The sequence below is a fragment of the Rhagoletis pomonella genome, unplaced genomic scaffold (assembly GCF_013731165.1).
Source record: "Rhagoletis pomonella isolate Grant_MI unplaced genomic scaffold, Rhpom_1.0 Rhpom_scaffold_01601, whole genome shotgun sequence".
Taxonomy (NCBI): domain Eukaryota; kingdom Metazoa; phylum Arthropoda; class Insecta; order Diptera; family Tephritidae; genus Rhagoletis; species Rhagoletis pomonella.
The window spans coordinates 32,843-41,654 of record NW_023460155.1 but is presented as its reverse complement, the minus strand read 5'-3'; the positions used below and the strand labels follow the sequence as shown (position 1 = coordinate 41,654).

The 8,812-nt window shown below is 33.9% G+C and overlaps 2 long non-coding RNA genes across 2 annotated transcripts; both read left to right on the top strand.

Moving 5' to 3' along the window:
• The first annotated feature begins 3,848 nt into the window (after positions 1 to 3,848).
• Positions 3,849 to 4,220, top strand: LOC118752526. The gene is made up of 2 exons (XR_004994701.1): positions 3,849 to 4,038; positions 4,155 to 4,220. It is a non-coding gene; the product is annotated as an uncharacterized LOC118752526 (long non-coding RNA).
• A 745-nt stretch (positions 4,221 to 4,965) lies between these two features.
• On the top strand, positions 4,966 to 5,417 carry LOC118752525. The gene is made up of 2 exons (XR_004994700.1): positions 4,966 to 5,057; positions 5,157 to 5,417. It is a non-coding gene; the product is annotated as an uncharacterized LOC118752525 (long non-coding RNA).
• The last annotated feature ends 3,395 nt before the right edge of the window (positions 5,418 to 8,812 follow it).

Here is an 8,812-nt window from a genome sequence, read left to right as displayed (position 1 = left end):
ATATTTTCGTGAAAAATGACCGGAAAACAATCACTGTACGAATAACTACTTTGACTATGTATGCAGTTACACGCATACATATGTATGTAAGTTTTTCAGGACAAAGCATGGAAAGCCTGTACCCCGTAGTGTGGAACTTTAATCCGAACTAAAACTCTATGTATGTCCGCTGTACCGTATCCCCCTGGTACCACCGTAAAGTATTTCGTCGGAGGGCGGTTAAGCCTACGCTCCACCGTACGTTCCAGTTCTGATGCAGGTAGGTATGTAAGTACATATGTGTTTTAAGTTTATAACAAAGAACTTTAATAAGTTATATAACACTTATAAATTTATGAATTGCAATATTTCACTTAACATTACTTCCAAAATTATTTGTGCAAGTGCTATGTAAAAATATTTGTTACCTAGATTCGAGCGCCCGCTCGGGGTTGTCACCATAATATTGTTATAACTTTAGAACTACTTGTTGTCTAAATATGAAACTTTCCCAAAAATTTCCGTATATATTTGTCTATAATGCTGCATTAAAACAAAACAAAAATTCCCGTACTTCTGGATTATGTTCCAATTTTGAGAGCAAACTTTTCGCTTATTCTCTAATTAGCGGATCCGGTCCGGATTGTTAGGGAAAGAACCGAATATATAGTGCGGGAACGAAACTGTTGTTCGTATCGATACTAAAGTGTGTTGCGTGCGAACGAACATTTCCTTATGCTAGAAGATTCGTTGCGATGAACCCTGTGAGGTACAAGTGCTTGATTGTACCAAATTGTTCGAATCGATACAAAAGTATGTTGCGTGTATACATATGTATATATGTACATGTATGCATATGTACGAACAAACACTTCCTTACGCTGCAAGATTCGTTGCGATGATTCGTGTGAGGTACAAGTGCTTGTATCAAAAGTAACAGTAAAGTAACGATGCGAAAGATACGGGTGTTGATTATATTGCTCACTATCGAATTTCCTGCCACCCCTGCAGGGAGTGACGTTAGCTTATACCTAACTTTAGTCTGTTTACGCGAACACTAGTGCTAACTATTAACTGTGTATTTTGTTCGAAAAAAGCTAACTACTTTTGTGGGGCGATGGCCGCAAAAAAGTCAGACCTGGATACCTCTGCATTACATGTCAACTAACTTGTAACTAACTACTTTTGGACATAAAAGATCAATAAGAAAAACAAAATATTTTTTTGTTTTTTTACTTTTTTATTTACTTATTTATTTACTTTATTTTATTACATTTCATATTTGTTTACATATTCTGCTCTGGGTGGCCCCATATTCGAACACCGTCAGACATAACTTCAAAATGATAGTATAAAATTTCGATCTTCCTTTTATTTGTCCTGAATATGAAAAAGAATCTGCGAAGTTCAGAAAAAAAGTGTATTGAAAGTAATTTTTGTATGAGGATATTTAATAGAAACTTGTAAAGAAAACCAACTCCCAATTGCGTCTGCATGACTCCTGCACGACTTTACAATTCACTTTAAGTTGGTTTTGTCATAGCTAATTAAAAGTGAGGTATTAATCGAAATCTCGCCAAAAAGCTAATTATAAGTTGGTTAGTTTTAACAATTGATAATTTTTCACTGCAGGGACTTTATACTTTTGTGACAAACACAGTCAACTGCCTGGATTATAATAGAAGTAACGGAACGGAGTGAACTGTCACTTAATTATCTATTGTATGGGCAATGAATTCGAACGATTATAATGCACTTGACCGTAACGTAAAACGGAAGCATCTAAAATCAATAGATCCTTACGAATTCGCCGCGATTTGTTACGGTTCGCCCCGTGCATTATAACCAAGGTATAAGTCGTATGACTGAGCAATTATATACATATACATATATGTATGTAAATGATTACTGATAAGTCGAGTTTCTCTCATTGTGGAGCGCAGCCAAGACTTTACCCTTCTTAGGGCCGTTTACTGATGTAGCCTTTAACTTCAAATCTCACTTTATATTTAAAGGTTGGATTAAAAAGAAAGCTATGTTTAAAGTTAAGCATTTCTATTATCGGTTTTTGACGTATGTATGTTTCTTGGTTATAAACCAATTTAAAACAAGTAAGAGCAGCGCTGTCTTCGGCTATGCCGAAGGCTTCATACCTTTCATGAACATCTGCAAATTTTACTTTGACAGATTACTGCTTTTGAATACATCTGCATACATCGATAGAGGAGTTACATACTTATATTAAAAATCGCATCTAAACAATCAGAGGTATGGAAGATATACTTTATATGACACCAATCTAAGTGATTTTCACCGCTATGTGATCGGTATGTAAACCGGTAACACAATTTATTGGGTTTAGTTTCCTACATAAAGGAGATATATCGCAAAAACTGGTATCTGAACAATCAGTGCTATAGGAGATAAAGCTTATACAGCATAGATTTTGACGATTTTCTCAGTAGACTTTGTATTATTATTTATAAAATATCTTACGAAATTTATCGGTTTTAGCTGTTCAAATAAAGAAGTTTTACAGTAAAATCCCATATCTGAACAATCTGATGTTTGGAAGATATATGTTGTAGTCATCCGATCCTTGTTATTTTCACTGTAAGTATTCTGTTAATAATGAGTGAAAATGGTGCGAAACTTCATGTTCCTAGCTGCATAAATGGAGGAGTTATGATAAAAGACCTCATATCTGAACAATCAGTTGTATGGGGGCTGCAGGTTATAGTGACCCGATCTTTATTATTTTCGAGGTAAGTCTTCTGTTGATAATGAGTGAAAACAGCGCGAAATTTCATGGTCCTAGCTACATAAATGGATGAATTATAACGAAAAATCTCATATCTGAACAATCAGTTGTATGGGAGCTATAGGTTATAGTTACCCGATCTTTTTTAATTTTCACTGTAAGTTTTCTGTAGATAATTATTGAAAACAGTGCGGAATTTCATGTTCCTAGCTATATAAATGGAGGAGTTATAACGCAAAATTTTATATCTGAACAATCCGTTGTATGGGAGCTATAGGTTATAGTGACCCGATCTTTGTAATTTTCACTATAAGTATTCTGTTGATAATGGGTGAAAGTGCTGCGAAATTTCTTGTTCTTAACTACATAAATGGAGAAGTTATAATGAAAAATCTCATATCTGAACAATCAGTTGTATGGGAGCTATATGTTATAGTGGTCCGATTCTTCCGGTTCCGACAAATGATTAATACATTATAAAAATACACCCACCTACCAAATTTCATCCGGATATCTCGAAAACTGAGAGACTAGATTGCATACAAACAGACAGACAGACGGACAGACGGACAGACGGACAGACGGACAGACGGACATGGCTAAATCAACTCAGCTCGACGTTCTGATCATATAAGTATACATTTTCATGGGTCTATCTCTTTTTGTTCTGGTACTTACAAACATCGGACCAAAGTTATAATACCATTTCATGCTCATGAAAGGTATAATAATAAAATGCTTTACTTTAGACACAATGGGCGCGTTTATAAGACGTAGCTGTTGCCTCACCGTTGGATATTTGTCTTAGAAACGCACAGTTGAGTAGTTCCGCTCAGCTCAACAGTTGGCAACTGTCCGCCATTTTTACTAGCGGAAAATTAGTACGCTACCTGAACTCAACGTGTTGGGCTTAGCATAAACACTGATCGAAAATATTTACGTCGCTTATATTAAATTCAACGCCGCTTTATCAGGAGGCAGTTGCAAACAAATTTATTATATTTTATATTACTGATGTGATTAAGTAACTAAAATATTTTATAATAATACCACGTTTATAAATATATTTTTTAAGATGTTTGCTATATAATTATATACTTGAATTATGCAAAAACGAGAAATGACAATTAATAAGAAGGAAGATACAGACAACATTGCGGCAGCATACATAACTTGTTTACAAAAATGAAATTTTCAGTACTGACAAAACTACCACATCAAGTGGTATGGATATATTTTCTTTTTTAGTGATTAAGTATTTATACATATACATATCTATGTTTGAATATCTAAACAATGTGAGTTGGTTTGTCATTAAATTCAATTTGTTGTTATATATGTATACATTTTTGTTTTTTCGGTTAATACTTAATGTGTGTGTTTTTTTTGTATTTTTGTATATTTGTTGTAACAGATAAAATAAACACTACCCCTGAGGATGCTAAAAAAGTTTTAGCGAAACGTCGGGTGAAAAGTGGAATGAAGTAGTTTTATTCTCACCAGAACTGAAAAGATCAGACTAGCCTACAAACATAATATTTTATTTTAATTCATTATAACATTGAACGATTTTTTCTAAACGGCGGCAGCTCAGCGTTGAGATCTAAGTACCAGCGGCGCAATTATCTCTATTTATTGCAATTTCATTTGTTTACATTTATCAGCTGTTTATTTGACAGCATATTCATCAAGCCGTTTCTAAGACGTAATTGTTGGGTCCAACAGTTGCCAGCAGTTTCGTAGCTATTGAGCTAAACAGCTACGTCTTATGAACGCGCCCAATCATAAATTTTAATGCAACCAACTTGTGAAAACGGCCCTTACCGCCCTATTCCCACACCACTGACAAAACTCAGCGGCTGACTATTGCCTTTACTATTGCGCCTAATACTATGCCGCAAATTTATTTTAAGCTATCATATGACAATTGTCAGTTTTATTGTTATGACCTATTGAATAAGTGACAACGGCGAAACAATGTTTATATTGTGTTTTAGGCGCAGTAATTGTGACAATAGTCATATGATGAATTTTGTCAGTGTTGTGGGAATAGGGCGGTTAGTGTGCTAAACGACATTTCAATTGTGCAAGTTGCGTTTAAAATCAAAAAAAGTTTTCAGGAGGGTTCTCAATGTATCGAAAGAAAAGTATCGATACTTACTTGGTATCGGATTGAAAAGCATCGAGTGAAAAAATACTTGGTATCGCAGCAAAAGTATCGAGTATCGTTTGATCCCTAGTGTTGAGTTCAGCTGGATATTTTTGTTATTGCTATTGTAGGCACAGATGTAGGTTGTACAGATATCCTAATTATAAGGTACCCAATTTTAACGATTTCACTGTGATTATATTGTGTATGATTAATTTACGCGTTTCTCTTTATTTGCACGTATCTATATTTATTTGCTAAATAAAGCTTTAAAGTTACATAAAGCTTACTAAGGTGAGAAAGTTTGCTAAACAAAGACGGACTTCAGAGCTTCCAGACGATAACATCCTGTTATTATGAATAAAGCTTGAATACATCTGTTGATAGGCGCTTTCGCATTCAAGTAAATGGCAGATCTGAGCAAAAAATATAGTTTCACTATGACAGCGTAGCTGAAAACATCGCGTTACGAATGTATTTAGTTAAGCGGGAGCATCTTTTGAGTTTGTGCTGCGGGCCTTAATAAAATAACAGAAGCTGAGTAAAATGCATCTTCGCGTTTATTGTTTGCATGTGCAAAAGTACTGGTGAAAGGTGATAATACGAGTATTTAAAGAAAATTTCCAAAAAATTATTTGGTAAGCATCGTGTCTAAGCGCAAACCGTTTTACAATCGTAATTTTATGAAAATATTGGAAGTATGTATATAAATCCAAATGCACACTCATATGTACATACTTACATACATATATACATAAATATATACAGGGGTATCTGCTTATGTACATATGTATAGGCAGGTTAATATTGATTACACCCGCCGTTAAATTCGTAAAACCTCCAGTAAATTAACGAACGAAGGTGCCATGAGCGAGGCGAGAAGAAAGAAAAACTGCACTGCAAGAGAAGAAAAGCTGGTTAGCAAGAGTGGTGTAGCAGAATCGCAGAAGAAATTATCCAATGTTTCATTGCTTATCAAAGGCCAAGCATATAGATAAAGCTACATATGTACTACTATGGGTATAGAACAGTGCAAGACGTGTGCGTACAATTGCTTTGGGCAGACATCAGGGTAGCCAACTCATTTTTGAGAATTCCCCTGTTTTCGACAATGAAATTCTCCAATTTTGCTCGAAATTTCGTAAAATTCCCCACCCAGATATCTCCTTACTTACAAAAAAAAAAATTATGTATTTTGATATATTACTGGTCTTTTTTTTAATCTATGTATTAATAAACCAAACCAAACTTTTATAAAGGTTTTTAACAAATAAAGAATTAAAAATATTTATGTACAGAGATAATATTTACATACATACAGCGGTCGCGCCAATTATTATTATTTTTTTGTTATTTAATTTGAGTTATTTTTTTATAATAATATTATTTATATATATATATTTATGTTTATTCTTTAACAAAAACCATATAAATCCAAGTTTCAGACTTTGTGCAAGATTTGAGAAAAATTCAACAAACTTTCGTAAAAATTTCGAGCTGTTTAATTGGAGTTTCTATAAATATTTTGAGTATGCAGTTTTGTAGCCAACTCAATTCTAGAATAATAGTTTCAAATGGCTGAAAATTTCCGTTTTAGGATTTTTTCCTAAGTTGTTGCGTTGTTTTATTCCACATAAAAATAAATTATGTTCATTCGCTATTTGAAAGCAAATGCAAAGAAAACTCTAAAAAATCAACGGTAATTTTTAGCCATTGGAAACTTTGTTATACTAGAATTCCCCACAAAAAACGGTCCATTCTCCGATTTCACACGCAAACTGAAATTCCCCGCAAATCGGGGAATTCCCCACGAGTTGGCTACCCTGGCAGACATGGATTCGTATGGCACTTGTTGCTCAATCACTTGTTACTTTTATGGTGGTTCACCATTCGAAATGTACACCACAAGGATATCAGAAGAGGTTGGCGGAACTTATTGTCTTAAGAGTTGCCTTAAAGCTAAGGTATAGCAAAGTACAATGTTCGAAATTTGCCCACGTCGGAAATTCCGAAATGTAGCTAGCGAAATTAAAATCTACGTACATACATAATACATAACGTCACTTTTAGATGCCCACAAAATAATATTTTTATCAGTTTTGACTATTTGTCTTTGTTAATTTAAAGTTTGCTGTGTTTTTATAATTGTCTAGCTGCTCATAGAACAAACACCATAAAAATTCGCATTTTAAACTTTGTTCAAAAATTATAAAATTCTGCAAAATTTCACCAAAAATCCAAGCTTTTTAATCAGAATACTTAGATTAGGTACTTAGAATTTTGATATGCAGTTCTGTAGCCCATTAGATTGTAGCACATACATATAATGAAGTTCAAGCTTCAAATTGGTAAAAAATCCCATTGATTTTGGTTATTTTTTTGGTTGAAGGAGTTTCACATTTTTTTCTATATAAAGAATGTTCCACAATTTTCTTTTATATTTCAGGCACTGCTATCAAAAAAAATTGCCAAAAATCAACGGAATTTCTTACCAGCTGAAACCAGCACTACAACCTAGTGGGAAAGTGTAATGTATAGTAATCGAAAAGATAATCAGTAAAACGACCCTTTTTACATTCGAAAAAGCATTTTTTCCCCAGGGCGATGTCCTAAGAAAAGTGGGGCATTCAGTTTTGCATTACCTAGTAACGAGAAATTAATGTGTTTCAATATGAAATTTTTGGAATTTTTTGAATAAATTAGAATGCTGATTACATAGTTAGCAGTAATATAATCGAGAACTCATAAGAAATACATTATATTACTTAACACGCATGTAATGCATTACTACTTTTCCGACTGGGAATCTAATGGGCAACAAAACTGCATACCACAATTATTTCTAAAGATTTTGAAGTTATTTCTGATATTATATGCAATGTTATTTTGTGGCAAAACTCGTGGAGCTCGATGATTGATGATGATTTGTCTGAAACGCTCAAATTTTGAATTTTTTTTATCATAAAAGAACGAACTGCTCTTGACTTATGCAGGCGAAACCAAACTTTTACACACCCGGCGCACGTAATAAATATCGTTTTTTCACCTTTCAGTAAACTGCAATATTATTTTTCCGATGTTAAACAGTTTCGATAATATGCTATAATATATTGAAATAGTTGGACCAAGTTTGGTGGAAGTCGCTAAGGCGGTTATCGATACACACTTATGTAGTCATAAGTGGGTGGTGCCACGCCCATTTTACAAAAATCAATAATCTTGTGTCTTGTTAAGAAATTTTTGTAAGCTAGCGTCTTTAGTTATTGAAAAATCGGAGTTTTCGTATTTCTCAAAATTTACCTTTATATAATGAAAGGCAGTAATTTTGGCCCGATTTAAAAAATGTTCAACATACTGCTTTTTTGCGCCAAGATTGATAAATGTGCCGAGTTTGGTAGAAACTAATAAACCGGTTACCGAGATACACATATGTATGTAGGCGTAAGTGGGCGGTTCCACGCCCATTTTCCAAAAATTTCCCTAAAAATCATTTTCTGTTAAGAGCTAAATAATTACTAATTTGTCGAAGTTTTCGTATTTCTGTAAATTACCGTTATATGGGAGGTGGGCGTGGTTCCTGTCTGATTTCAAAAAATTTTCAAGTCAGGCCGTAACCAGTGTTTGCACCGAGTTTGGTTGGGATTGGTGAAGGGACCACAGAGATACTGCATTTCATTATAATATATTTCATAACTTTCTTGTTTTGTGCTAAAATTCTACTTCGCATACCAACTTTCAGCAATTTGGATCCGGTAATTGCGGAAATATCGTAGTTTTTGCATATTTCGAAAATACCGTTATATGGGAGGTGGGCGTGGTGTATCATTCTTTAGGGAATAAAGCGTGCTTTAATGTTCTAAAGATTTTTTGTATGTTTATTTAATGAAATAGAGTGAAAATTGCTTAAGAAGTTGACATATTCA